The 15,686-nt window shown below is 39.8% G+C and overlaps 1 protein-coding gene across 3 annotated transcripts in view; it reads left to right on the top strand.

Annotated features, from left to right (window-relative positions):
- Positions 1-15,686, top strand: part of LOC309476179 (SLAM family member 9-like) — a 54,249-nt gene that overhangs the window by 21,226 nt on the left and 17,337 nt on the right. The window lies entirely within an intron of this gene.

Genomic DNA, 15,686 nt, shown 5'->3' with positions numbered 1-15,686 from the left:
GCTTGTTCTTCTGACAGGGAACACACTGGGTAAACTTGATATATTACACTTGCATGGACCAGAAAATCTATGGATAATCTGAACTATCACCTTAAATAAAATAAAGATCCATGCTTACAGGAAGTTTGACGTTTACTAGGTCACAAAGACTTCAGTCTGTATTATACATAAGTATGAAGTTGGGGTATTTTAGACATTGATTTATCTTACCCAACACCACAACTGAAATCATATCAAATATGTCTAATGTTGCCTGTATCCTATTTTAGATGTATATGTACATTAGCATGCTGACATTTGTGTTTTGGTTAGTAACCATGATGTGCAGTCAACAAAACAACAACATCTAATAATTGGAATGTTGTTTTGTCTAGATGTTAACATTGTGACATAGCTGGGTTTAGACCTAGCCTGGTAATACCAGACTCTGCTACTTCACTTTGCTTCGTATACAGAGTCTGGCATAGCATAATAGAGAAGTGTTTTCTCTCTCGCGGGGGGGCGCTTGTCTGTAGTTTAAAATCATTGGTTACCCGTAAGCCAATCACATAACGTTTGGTTATGGCGTGTGTTATGCGCATGCTCAGCCGCATCTAACTTCCACTGTAAACGCATGTATGATGCAAAAACTAAACCATCGAGCGAAATACCGGAGTGAACATGGCTGTGAATGACTTTTGCAGATTATGTGAAGTAAATCTACGCATCCACGGTACAACAATCAGCGTCTACGTCACGGCTCTCAGCCCGCCCTCTGTTCGTTGATTGGCCCGGCTGTTTTCAGGCCGGTGGAAAACTGAAAGATAGGCTGCTATCTCAGACTGAGTACAGAAGCGAAATGAAATTAGCGGAAGTAGGAAGTCTGACGTAGTCAGGCTAGTTTAGACCACCATACCTCACGACAATTTAGAAGTGAGATTGTGACCCAACAACACATTCATTCACGTTTTGTATTTGACATCAATATGACGTTAGCTTGAGACGTTGGCACAATGTTGGATTTTAGTTACTTTACAACACAACTTAAAACCAAGAAAATATCTAGGTGTATGTTAGAATTAGCAGTTGCTGACGTTGGAAAGATGTTGAATATATGTTACTTTACAACACAACTTAAAACCCCCAAAAATATCAGTAATGATGTTAGAATTTCATGTTGTGTGGATGTTAACATTGTTTAGGAGACGTTGGGTTTTGGTCACCATACCTCATGACGAAATGTAAGTGTTGGACGTGAATATGACGTTGGCTTGACGTTTGATTTTGGTAAGTTAATGTTACAAGTAAATTGTAAAATGTCACATCTAATGATGTTAGAATTTGATGTTGTGTGGATGTTACCATAATGACATCAAGAAGATGTTGGTTTTTGGTCACCATACCTCACGACTAAATGTCAGTATTTGATGTCAATATGATGTTAAGGTGACCTTGGGTTTTGGTCATCGTATACCTCATGACTGTCAGTTTTTGACATCAGTAGGACGTTATCTTGAGATGTTGGCTTGCTATTGGATTTTGATTAGTTAATATCACAACCTAAAACCAACAAAACTTCAACGTCTAATGATGTTAGAATTTGACCTTGTGTGGACGTTACCATTAAAACGTTAAGGAGACGTTGGGTTTTGGTCACCATGCTAGAGGTCTTCACAGGTGCACTTTGATCCGAAAACCCGAGGTCCAAGCGGGTTCGGGTCTAAAACTTAAACGAGTGCCTTGGACACAGGTCGGGTTCGGTATTAGTGGCCTCGGGTCTCTGGCATCTAAATGTGCTTTTTCAATATGGACCTGAGAAGACCCAAATTATTTTAATTATTAATTTCTCTCTGAATCCGCACTTCTACATGCAATGGACTCTACGCAAGGTTGCTTAAGCATTTAGACGTTGCTCCACTTTTTTGCCTACCGTTCCAACGATCATCTTAAGGTCAGGTATAAGATACAATTAAGTTATAGGATGTACTGAAGTTACAGTGATGAGTGCTTGACATTTCAGCACTTTGCGCGTACTTGCGCGTTCATGTCAAGTGCAATTTTGAGAAATGCTTCTAGAAAAGGAACAAATGTTTGTAACCTTGCACACAGAACTATGAGATCCATCAGGAAAAGGCACTCGCTTCATTACACTGCGTGTTCATGCAGGGCTTCAAGTAAATAAATGAATAATGGAGCAGCAGCCAAATAAGTCAGCAGGACACCGGGATTCTTCTTGACAGACTTTGCTGTGCACACGTCAGTGCCATTTATGTTTGGGTCCAGTCAGGTTAGAAAAGAAATGCTGTCAGGTTGGGTCGGACTCGGGTCTGATTCGGGTTGGGTTTTTCTTTAAATAAAATTATTTATGCACGTCAGGTTCGGGTAAGAAGTGATTCGGGTTGGGTACAGATTTTAGGATCCAAGAAGACCTCTACACCATACCTCACAACTAAATTTCAGTGTTTTTGGGACATGGGCTTGTCTTGGGACGTTGGCTTGACGTTGTATTTTGGTTAGTAAATCCCCCAACCTAAAATCAACAAAATATCAATGTCTAATGATGTTAGAATTTGACGTTGTGTGGACGTTATCATAATGACATCAAGATGACGTTTGATTTTGGTCACCATACCGCACCGCTAAATGTCAGTATTTTATGTCAATATGACGTTGGTTTGAGACGTTGGTTCAACATTGGATTTTAGTTACTTTACAACGCAACCTAAAAATAACAAAAGATCAACGTGTAATGGCAATTTTCAGAAGTTAATATCAAACAGCATCAGAGGTGTAAGAAAACTTTCAAGAGACAAAACTGTAATAAAGAGAAAAGGTTTATTTCAATGAGGATTCTTTTCACAAAAGCCACAGCCACACAGCTTTGGAATAGAATGCCTATTAGACATAATAAAACATAGACATTTTATACAGTTTCTTGGCAAAAACTCCTCCTTCCAGGTTTCTTGTAAATTTCCAGAAAGAAACCCCCTATCTTCAGCTAGTTCGGACTGGTTTCTACCCCCTGGTGCAGGTCACACTGTTCTTTGTCCCTGAGACACCCAAAGGCCTTCATCTATGACCTAAATTGCCTCTCGCTTCCCTGTCCCCCCTCAGCTGCTAGAAAACCTCACATAAACATATGATTAAACAGTTTGGAAACGAATGATTATAAGAAATGCTGAATTTTCCAAAACAATTCCTCCTCTTTATCATTCTCTGATAAACGTATTAAAGGAAAATTCATCCTTGTCTTCTAATTTCTTGATCAAACATCAGTACATCATTACATTTCAAGAACAGAATTGATTCAAGTCTTTACATCACAGTTATACTCTTCATGTCTGACTTTTATATACCTGATCATTTTACTTGAACCTTCATTAAAATTTAGAATGAAAAAGCTTAGGCTGTTTTTGTAAGGATAGGCCCTCTATGTTATAGCAAGCAAGTAAAGGTTTATTCTGAAACCGGGCTAGATGAATAAGCACTGTTATTGCATCCCCAATACTATAGACCGGACCCTCAGTCACCTCAGTATAAACAAGAAATAGTATAGATCACATTAGTATGGAAAAAACATATCAATTCATAAAACACTGGTTGATTTGACTCTTAAAAAGATGCAAAGAAATAGTATACATAAAAAAAAAATCCCTCATTTTCAAACCCTTCCACTTTTACGCCACCTTGTAACACGGATGACCGCTGTTTTTAACCTTCTGAACATATCATCATTCTTACAATGAAAAAAAAAAAAAAAAAAAAAAAAATTATAATAAAAACACCGTAAATAGAACAGTCAATCAATGATATCAAAACCTAAACAATCAAAGTTTAGAAACTCCCTTTCATGGTCCCAGAAAGGCAAAAGAAAACACATTTAACTCATGTCTGCATACATGTCATCGCTGTCATAATCATCACATTGCTCTCCATCAGTTATTGGGTACAGAGTCAGTTTTACTGCTTGGACTGACGTCACCTTGCTAACCGTCCCTGCCCTGATCAATCTCTGCACTGAGCTGGAAAGGCACTTCATAATGCATGGTAAACAAAACAGAATTAATAATCCCATACCCACAATTGGCAAGACAGTTTGAATTATTCTATAAAACCACCCTGACCATGCAGACATCAGCCACCCCACCCACTCACTATCAGTAGCTTTAGGCGGCTCTTTTACAGCTTTTCTCAGGTGCTCGATGATATTGGTTATGTTGTCACTATAATCAGGAATGTTAAAACAGCATGATACCCCCAACATTTTACAAACTCCACATTTCTTTGAAGTCAAAGCTTCAGAGCACAGCTGCTTACAGCGTTTGCTCTCCTCTTTTCACTGTTTGTTTCAGGACTCTTCACAAAGTATAAAAATTTGTACTATATGCCATCAATTTCATTAAAACTGTGTTGAAACAGTATTCCTCTATCAAGTGGTTAGTCTGCAGATTCAACTTAATGTTATCAATATTTTGTCAGTCCCACTTATCTCTGCTGTTTCACAAAAAACAAAATATCATATTACTCATCTCTCAATCCCTAAATCGCACAGGCTCAGTTAACAGCTTTTAGCTGATATTGAATGTGAGAGACTCTGAGGCATTTAGGACTGGCACACTGGACTCTCATAAACTTCTAAAATCAAACTTTATCTACCACTTAAACTTTTAACTCTAGCCCAGCAGTAAGGCATCTGTGCCAGAATTTACATCTATTTTCAAATAAACATAATTTTTATATTTGTCTTTTGCCCACATCAGGGAAGTTAGACATTACATTACCACTAAAATACAATTCTTCCCCATTCTGCCTTTGTTCATTCCTCATCTTTATGCCACTTAACTTGACATAAATAGTTCCATAAATTCTATCAGAAATTTTATTTTCATAACATACATTTCACTATATTTCTTCTCATCTTTCCCTACATGCTAGTTCCTTCTGCATCCTCCAATCTTCTTACGACTTCCATCTATTAACTTTCCTTAAACTTTCTTTTCTGAGTGTCCATTTACAATTACAGGCTAAATGGCCCCGCTGACCATAATTAAAACACTCTCTTTGCCTATAGTTTGATCATTGAGCTTTCAAACAGCTCCAACTTACTGCACACCCTTGAAGCAGTCTGTCCCCATCAGGAATGTAAAGAGCCACTGATAAGCAGTCCTCTGTATTCTTTTACAGTCCACCAGTGTGGATTCAATCACAACAGCCAAATCATAATCTTCATCATTATTATTGGCAGCACATTAATTTCCATAAGTTGTAAAGAAAATCATTCAACATATTCTAAAGGTTTTCACTAAACATTTTCTTTGTTAACTCCAACCACCTTGTTTGGCAGATACACAGAAGTTCCCACATTCATTAAAGCTGGATAACAGCACCCTGACCAGTCCTTTTTTGCAAACGGTGATATGATATTACTGTACCACAAACCCAAACTGCCGCCGGTGAACTTTGATACGGTTTATCGAATGGACACTTAAAGTTGATTTCTTCGTGGTTGGTTTTAATTCTGCAGTCTGACCACCCAGTTTTAAATGGTCTCGGTCTGACCTTTGCTTGTCCCCTCGTCTCTCATCCAGGCCAGCTCCTCTCCAGAGGCCCGTTCGATCTCGGGTGGCCCTGGCAGCACGAGAGGTTTCGCCGTTGTTGTTGTTGTTTGTCGTTGGGGTTCCTTCTCCTGTTGCTCTCCTGATATGGGTGGAACTCTCCTGCAGTGATTGGCATTCACCCACGTGGCTCGCTCGCCGACCTTCACCGCCGTATGCGTGATCAGCAAGACTTGGAACGGTCCTAGCCACCGTTTCGCCCTCCAGCTCTTCCTCCTGAGGTCTCGAATCACCACGTAATCACCCGGTCTGATTTTGTGCAGGAACGTCTCTGCTACTTTGCCCCTGGTATTTCTTTCACCTGCACAGAACTGTTAGATCACAAACACGACATCTCTTTGCAGTAATTCAACATTTCATTCTCACACACATCTGTTGATGGAAGCCTCCTTCTTTCCCCCGTTATACCCATGAATGGTGGTCTACCAAAGACTTTCAAATGGGCTCAAATTTGTTTTGACTCTCTTTCTCATTCTTATGTACATTAACACAGTGGGGAGTGCGTTCACCCACGAGAGTCCTGTTTCTTCACAGCATTTTGCCAATTTGTTCTTTACCGTCTGGTTTTCACGCTCAACAGCGCCCCCCTCTGGCAGCGTGTTAGGCACAGTGTGTTCCATCGTGACCACATATCCACGACTACCAAACAATATTTCTGTTTTCCACACGGGGTTAGTTCAATGAAATCAATCATTAAATATTCAAATGGCCCGTCTGGGGCTGGCTGACTTGCCAGTGGTGTTTTAATGCCCCGTGCAATGTTATATGCGGTGCAAATCACACATCTTTTGCAAAAATTTTCAGCTCACATTTGTGAAACCTTTGGTAAACCACAATTCTTTAATTTGCATAATCATCCCCGCCTTGGATGCATGGTCCATCCCATGCAACAATTTAGCGTAATGTGGGGAGAAATGGCTGGGCAGACATGGCTTCCCATCAACAGATGTCCATACACCATCAACAAGGCTGCAGCCTTCCATTTGGTTTTCTCAGCTCCTGTGGAAAAAAGACTGTATGCTCTGTAAACAAGGAGAAATGTCATTGTTAAGATTAATGTCAACTAGTGCGCAATTGGCGCCACTGGTATCAGCTTCAGTCTGGTTTGCTGCCGCTGCCTTCGCAGCCATATCAGCTCTGGCGTTGCCTGTTGATACGAAACTTTTATCATTAGTATGCGCTGCGCATTTACAAATTGCAATCTTGTCTGGCAGCATAATGGCCTCCAAAAGGTCAGATACTAACCTAGCGTTCAGTATTGGTCGTCCGTCTGACTTAAAAAAATTTCTGTGCTTCCACAGAGCACCAAAGTCATGCGTGACCCCAAAAGCATAACGCGAGTCTGTGTAAATCGTTACACACTTATCAGTCATCAGTTTACATGCTTCAGTCAAAGCGACTAATTCAGCTGCCTGTGCAGAGTAATGACATGGTAATTTGCCAGATCTTACAGTATCAAATTCAGTCGTCACCGCATAACCTACGTTATTCTGTCCTGTTTGTGGATTCTTCAACGCAGATCCATCCACAAACAGGACATTGTCACAATTATCAAGCGGAACGTCCAACAAATCTGGACGCGGTGTGCACACCTTTTAACAGTGACATTTGGCATGTCAAACAAAATTTTATGATACCTCAATCGAGCTGTAGACAAATGTGACGTTCTCTGCTCCTGCAAAATCAAAGACACCAAATGTGAGACCCCTAAAGTCAGATCAGCATAGCCTACAAACTCTCTTGAGGCCATTGAGGGCCAGTTCAGCTACCACCACCGCCCGGAGACAGTGTGGCAATCCCGCTGCCACGGGGTCGAGTTTTGTTGAAAATGGGCTACCTTCTCATCGGTCACCATGCGTCTACAGGAGAACAGAAGTCATAAGGTCATGCTTTTCATCAACCATCTGCACAATGGATGGTCTACAACCAGAAGGCCTAACAATCGAGATATCTCATTGTGCTTTCATGTTATCAAATGCTGTCTCAGCTTCACTTGTCCAAACAAGTCTGTCACATGACTTCAACCCTTTCCCTGTTGTCAGGGCTCGTAAAGGCTGTTCTAAAATGGCATAATTGGGAATGAATGTACGACAGTAAGCACACATCCCCAAAAATGACAGCAACTGTTTTTTGTTTCAGGCTTTGGGGCTTCTTTTATGCCCTGCACCCTTTTCTGTGACAATGTTTTGCTGTTTTGTTTGATAACATGGCCCAGGAAGGTCACTTCCTGTTTCACAAACTGCAGCTTTGAAAGGCTGACCTTGTGTCCCTCCCTTTCAAGATGCTTCAGGAGAGTCACAGTGTCAGCCCTGCAAATAGACTCACCTTCTGAACAGATCAAAAGGTCATCAACATAAGAAAGTAATGCGGTTCCCTCTGTCAAAGTCAGATTCTCAATAGCAATCATGTCTCTCCTGACCTCAACCTCAAAATCAAATTTTTTATCTTAAATGCCCCCCACACTCTTACTCTCTGCTGTGTGTGTGTCAACTCTCACCCAGTCTGTGGCCGATAGACACTCTCTCACAAAAAGGCCCACATCTCTCCACTGTTGGCTTATGGCCTTGGAGACAGATAAGTGGCAGGCAGTGTTCTCTGACATAAGATAACAAGCTTTCTGACTCTGTCAACACTGCAGCCAATGCGCACACACACTTTCTGTCCAGAAAATCTGGTCAAATTTCACACTTTCATTCTTCACAGAATTAAACCACATCTTTTCAAAATCTGAATCTCGCTCTGTTACGACATGTGATGTACAATGCATTTTATCATTTGTCATAAACTCTGTGTTGACTGGGTTTGTTCGAGCCTTTGCCAATTCCAAAATTTTCTCTGCCCAATCAACATCTGTTACCTGCCATTCATAAGCCCATCTCGGCTCGAATTTGGAACAAGTAATTTGTGGTGTCTCCTCAATGCTAATTCCATAGGAATCAGCACAGAGGGACAAATTTAATTTACACATTAAATCACGAGCCATCAGAGGTGCGGGACAGCTGGGAGACCACACAAATTCATGTTTGAAAAAGCGTTCGCCCTCCGTTTCGCACTCTAACGGCTCTGTTAACCGGTCAGAAATCAAATGGCCAGAGGCCGAAGTGCTCTCAAACACTTTCCCGGTTAAATTTGGAACACATGGTAAATCACATGGTCGTATTGTGGACAGGCTGACACCAGAATCGACTAAAAAGTCCATAACTACCCCTTTAACTCTAAAAGGATAAATAGGCATTTCAGAAAACCCTGTGCTTTTGTATAGTTTCACACGCTCATCACACACAACACTGCTCAAATCATCAGTCACAGCTTTGCTCAAAGTTTCATCAGACACACAAAAAGATTTGCAAGCAGTTTTTTCATTGCAGATAGCAGAAAGAAAATCAGTGTATGTGTTTGTGTGTGCGTCGTGTGTGTATGTTTTAGTAAAAATATTTTCACTTCCCTTTGCTGTAGCCAGAGATTGGCTTCCCAAAGCCGGACTCTTTCCGTCCCGCTCTCCAGCCCCCTCGGTTCAATCCGACTTCATGGTGGGACACGCGCTGCTCCAGTGTCCGTCCTTCTTGCACACTCTACATTTTGTACAGTCTCGGAGCGAGTGGGCATTTGTGGCACAAACATAACAGCTCCATTTTCCTCCAGCAGCTCTTCCTTTCTGTCCTCTTCAGCGTGAGTAGCGTGCCGCAGCGTTGCACTCAAACGCCCGTAATTGTGCATGAAACTGCGCTGTTAGTCTGTGTGCCACTCGCTCTGCGGCCTCTGCCCCCCCTCGCGCTGCTCTTGCATCTGCCTCTGCCAGTTCAATTTGTGCTCGTGCTTCTGCAAGTCGTGCTTCTTGGGCTGTTCTTGGGGCTGGTGGAAAGCGGTCCAGATCGAGATCCAGCCTGAGAGCCGAGATCTCTGCTACTGGGTAGTGAGCTGTATTGTAGGCAGGCGGCGGAGCCGTTGCCACCTCAGTCACATGTGGAAAAGCACATACATTCGGTTCATTAGTAGCATTCTGTTCCAGTGGAACTGTTTTTACACACACAACATTCTCAACATTACATGCCAATTCTTTTTGTATTTGCTCTCGTTCTCGCCTGTCAGCTTCTTTTACCCAACACATTATAGTCGGTTCACAGTTCTTACACCCATGTTTAACACACACACAGCAGCTACTCTGTTTTCCCTCGTTCTTTTCTACTGACTCTTTTACTATATTTAGTCTTATTTTATTCAAGGTCCCCGCTTCGGGAAAATCGTGATATTTGATCAGTTTCTGTATGTCAACCATACATTTACCACCATAATTATTTCTCATTTGACAGAAAATTGGTGTATAAAAATTATCTAATTTACTGTTAGATGACCCCATTTTGGCTGAATCTCCCTTCTGGATTTTACTCTTTCGACACGTGTCTTAGTATCTGTCAAACGTCTCCAACAGACCCGATTTTATTTCACCCAAAACCGGTCGGGTTTCAGCAAATATGCCGTGCTTTTGTAATTATGTTTTACTCAAAATCTACTCATGTGCACCTTCCAGCGCTCGATTGATTCTGATTCACCTAATTAATCCGGCGTGGCTCTTCCGTCCACCTTTGCAAGATTTCTTCGGGTTACAGAGACTTTGAGCAAAACTAATTAACCAGCACCTGTGCTTACCTGCGTGGCTCTTCCGTCCACTAACGAGCTAAGTGTGGCAGAAACCGGTCTGATTTCCGTCAGACCAATTTCTACCTCAAAAATTGTGATTAATGAATCACCTCTCGCTCGTACCCAAAGCAAACTCAGCCAATATGGTTCATGTTCACTCACAATTATCAAATCACACTTAACATCAATAAAACAATTCTGCCGTTTCTTACCCAGAGATGCTTTTCTCTTTTCTGTAATTGCCGCGGATTCTTTCTTGATCCTGGTGGGAGTTCCTCCACTGGTCCTGAATGCGGGACTTGGCTCTCTCTCCCTTAACCTGTTGAGTTACTATCTCAAACCGTCGGGGTATGAGACGGCCGCCTGATGCCGCCGGGTTTGCAGTTCCGTCCAAATCCGTTCTTCAGGACCAGGAGAAGAAGATCCGCACAGGACCCCACGTTCTGACACCAAGTTGTAATGGCAATTTTCAGAAGTTAATATCAAACAGCATCAGAGGTGTAAGAAAACTTTCAAGAGACAAAACTGTAATAAAGAGAAAAGGTTTATTTCAATGAGGATTCTTTTCACAAAAGCCGCAGCCACCCAGCTTTGGAATAGAATGCCTATTAGACATAATAAAACATAGACATTTTATACAGTTTCTTGGCAAAAACTCCTCCTTCCAGGTTTCTTGTAAATTTCCAGAAAGATACCCCCTATCTTCAGCTAGTTCGGACTGGTTTCTACCCCCTGGTGCAGGTCACACTGTTCTTTGTCCCTGAGACACCCAAAGGCCTTCATCTATGACCTAAATTGCCTCTCGCTTCCCTGTCCCCCCTCAGCTGCTAGAAAACCTCACAGAAACATATGATTAAACAGTTTGGAAACGAATGATTATAAGAAATGCTGAATTTTCCAAAACAAACGTCTAATGATGTTCGAATTTGACGTTATGTGGACGTTACCATTATGACGTTAAAGAGACGTTGGTTTTTGGTCACCATACCTCAGGACTAAATGTCAGTATTTTACGTCAATATGACATTGGTTTGAGACGTTGTCTCAACGTTGGATTTTAGCTACTTTACAACACAACCTAAAAATAACAAAAGATCAACGTCTAATGATGTTAGAATTTTACATTGTGTGGACGTTACCATTATGACGTTAAGGACATATTAGGTTGTGGTCACCATACCTCACGACTAAATGTCAGTGTTTGACGTAAATATGAAGTTGTCTTGAGACGTTGGCTTGACGTTGTATTTTGTTAGTAAATACCACAACCTAAAACCAACAAAATATCAACGTCTGATGATGTTAGAATTTGACCTTGTGTGGACGTTAACATTATGATTTCAAGGTAACGTTGGGTTTTGGTCACCATACCTCACGAATAAATGTCAGTGTTTGACGCAAATATGACGTTGTCAGGAGACGTTGGCTTGACGTTGTATTTTGGTTAGTTAATACCACAATCTAAAACCAACAAAATATCAACGTCTAATGATGTTAAAATTTGACGTTGTGTGGACGTCAACATTATGACGTCAAGGTGACGTTGGGGTTTGGTCACCACACATCACGACTAAATGTCAGTGTTTGACACAAATATGACGTTGTCAGGAGACATTGGCTTGACGTTGTATTTTGGTTAGTAAATACCACAACCTGAAACCAACAAAATATCAACGTCTAATGATGTTAGAATTTGACGTTGTGTGGACGTCAACATTATGACGTCATAGAGACGTTGGATTTTGGTAACTTTACGACACAACCTAAAAACAACAAAATATCAATGTCAGCTGACGTCGGTATTGGACGTCAACTTAACGTTTGTGTTAGACATTGAGGTGGTGTTGGATTTTGGTCATCCGACGTCGCAACCAAAATTCAACCAAATATCAACGTCTTATGACGTTGTGTGCCTGCTGGGCTAATTATTAGAATATAGACATTAAGAGAATAAATTGTTATGCAAGTACTTTTAATACTTAAAGTAGGCTACATTTAAAATCAGGTACTTTTTACTTAAGTAGGGTTTTCATTGTGGAAGGCTACTTCTACTTTTACTAAAGTAAATATGTCTCTGGTTAATTGTACTTTTACTTAAGTACTGAGATTCAGTACTTCCTCCACCACTGGTTATAATCAAGATGATTCAACTTTATTGTCATTGTACAAGTATATGAAATATAAAAATGGGGGACGGAGTCTTGCATTGGACATGATGCAGTTTGTTAAAATGCTTTCAGTGGTGATCAGGATCTGAAGGGATAGATGAACTATTTTTGGTCTCCTCAAAAGTAAAGACACATTTGTGCATTTGTATTATTCTTCAAACTTTGCCATGAGAGTTTATATAGGGCCCTATAATTTCCACGATCACGGAATCGCGGAATTGGCTAATTAACGCGGAATCTAGTGTTAACGCTAACAGCTTTATTAGGATTACATTACATATCTTAACTTCTATAATGCATACTGACTGAACATTGTATATTAACATTTAATCAGTAAAAAATACAATTACAATACTTGCAGTAAATTAAATCAATTGATTAAAAATTTATTTAGAAATCGGTCTTTTAAAAGTGAAATTGACCAGATCATTACAATTGATCAGAACAATTAAAAGCACACTGTAATGATCAACAACAGACATGTTTGTCATCTACTTTAACTTATCTTTCACCCTTTGTAATAGTTGTGTGTGAGTTCCTCAGTTGTCCTCGGTGTGTGAATAGATAGATCTCAACATCATACAGTCATTTTTAGAATGGGTTCAAATATTCAAAATATGCTGGAAAACCAAAAAATTTACAAGATTTTTTTTAAGAACAATCGGCACTTTAACTAACAAGTGACACATGAACATCCATCACAAAACAAACAATAAACAGTTGTCGATCATCCAGGTAACGACACAGAATTAAGAGTGAAAATTATTATTTAAAAAATGATGTAAACTTTTGACCACAACTGTATGTGTGTGATAGAGTCAGTACTTCAGGCTAACATCAGTAAGATCTCATCCTGTGGAAACTGCCACTGTTGGTTCAAAGAGCAGCAGTATTCGAGAAGATTGGCAGCATTACCACCTGGCCTAAAAACAACCATATACACAGTAAATTACATCATAATAAAACTAAGTACATGGTAGATTTCTACACTTACTAGAACATTGAAACAAACAAAAGGAGTGAAATTTACACTGTACTTTAACAAATATGATATATTTTTAAGTAACTTGCGTAGCTAAAACACACCTTGTCTGCTTCACATCAATCAAAAGTCAGCTGCAGTTCTTCCTTCAGTGCTGTTTCTGAAGCCTCTGAGGACAGTTGAGAAGAAAGTGTCTGCAAATTTGTCAAAGGAGAATACGTTAACAACTCAAGCACACTAGCTAGGCTAACATTAATTAATAAACGTGAATATTTAACTAATGACTAACTTCTTAGAAATGTGTGTAGTTAGCAGTTGCTAAGTAACATACCAGTTAGCAGTTACCAAACTAGCTAAGATAGCTAGACTAATTTTACAACATAAACGCACTCAATTTAAATCAACAACACCAAATCTTATGTTTTGGTAAATACTCTATTTAAAAAGGTTTTATGAATTTGCACTTACCCTCGTCTGATATAAGTGTCTGAAAACACAGGACGATGTCAGCGCATGCAGTAACTGAAGGCAGTGGGCTAGAAAATACGGTTCAGATAAAATATGACATTGAAAAACTTTGCCGTTGTTTTATGGTAAACATGTTATTTACAATGATTTTATGAATTCAAACTTACCTTCGTCTGATGTAAATCTCACAGAAAATACCGGACGTTGTCAGCGCGCAAGATTTGAATGGAGCAGGAGCGGGAATTAACGGCTCGAAAACAACGTCGGTCTAGAAAATACATAAAAAAAAAAAAAACTGTTAGAGCATTGAACAAATGTTGCTGTTATGTTCTGGCAAACATGTTATTTAAAATAGTTTTATGACTTACCATATACATTTTCTCAGCCTCAGAAAATACCGGACGCGCTCTGCGCGCGCAAGAACTGCAGTGAGTCAGCGGGGGAGGGGGGAGAACAGGCTCGAGAGTCGAGACTCGAGACAGTAACTTAGTCGGTTCAAAAAAGATTCCACTTACAGGCGTCAGGAATTGATTCAGCTCCAAATGCGAGGCCTGAAATGCCCGCTCCGTTTTATTTTATCCGTTTTATTTTGGCTGTTACATGATGACAAAGTCAACTTTAATTTCATAACTCAGGGAGTAGGCCCTACTTGCTGTATTTTGCCTCGTTTTTGATGCACTTTAATGTATAGTATGGAAAAGATGATTCTTATAAGTACTTTATGTATGACTCTGAAAATTAGGGGGGTTTTTTGGTCCTATTTTTTTTACTTGAAAGAAAAAGCTAATGGAGTACTTTATTTAAACTTATATAAACAAATATAATTTATTTTACTGGACAGTATAAAGCTCATTACCATTCATATTTTGTTGTTAAATGTGATGTTTGTTACCTCAATAAATTTAAGGTCATTCCTATTTTATTTGTGTACATTTTAATCATTAACATTAAAAGCACTCTTTTTACGACTAAAATAACAGTAAAGGGTAAAAAATTAAAAATAAACTGAATTCCCAAAAATTTTTACGGAATTTGCAAAAATTTAAATGGAAGAAACGGAATTTGGGAAAAAATAAAACGGATTTTATAGGGCCCTATTTATAGCAGCTCCAAAAATCATATGGATGAAAGCTGTGAAATTTAGCATGATGATTGATGAGGGTCTGAAAATTCTCCAGACCAACTTTGGGGTCTGTGTCAGTCTGTCTCATTACACCACTGACTTCTCAAATTTCAAAGCTAATAACTTAGCCTAGAAACATTAAATTATGTCATTAAACATGTCCTAATTACATTAAAACCCATTGATTTGTTGCCTTTTTTGGATTTTAATGTTTGTTTGTTTTCCACTGCTCCTCTTTTGTCCAGTCCCCATAAGTGGCTCCAAAAGTGGAATTTTTTTCAGTGAAAAAAATGTTAATTTTCAACATCATTCCGGTTTCACACCAAAGCAAAAGTCAGGATGTTTCTTGGCAATACTTTGGTGTATTTAAACTAAACTTGCTAGATATTGTGTTCAAACTTGTGTATGTCTATCAGCACTACAGCCACTTTAAATAAGTTTTCTTATTCAAGAAGCAAGAGCAACAGCCAAGGCCGCATTAATGCACGGGCTTACCTGGGCTGAAGCCCAGGGGCCTCCCATGTTCAGGTTCATGATGAGCTGGAAAGGTCATATTGTTTTCTAACTTGTCAGGTTTTCTGTCAATCACTCTAATCGCACGTTACATGTCTGCTGATTGAGTGACCCACGTGGCCCCATAAGCCCCGTTCACACAGCCAGCGATTGTGTTGCTGTATGTCGCTAGTCTCTACACTGTGAAGTCGCTTGTGGGT

The sequence above is a fragment of the Leuciscus leuciscus genome (genome assembly GCF_965113295.1).
Source record: "Leuciscus leuciscus genome assembly, chromosome: 15".
NCBI lineage: Eukaryota > Metazoa > Chordata > Actinopteri > Cypriniformes > Leuciscidae > Leuciscus > Leuciscus leuciscus.
The sequence above is the reverse complement of the archived record's forward strand: the minus strand, read 5'-3'. Positions and strand labels throughout refer to the sequence as shown.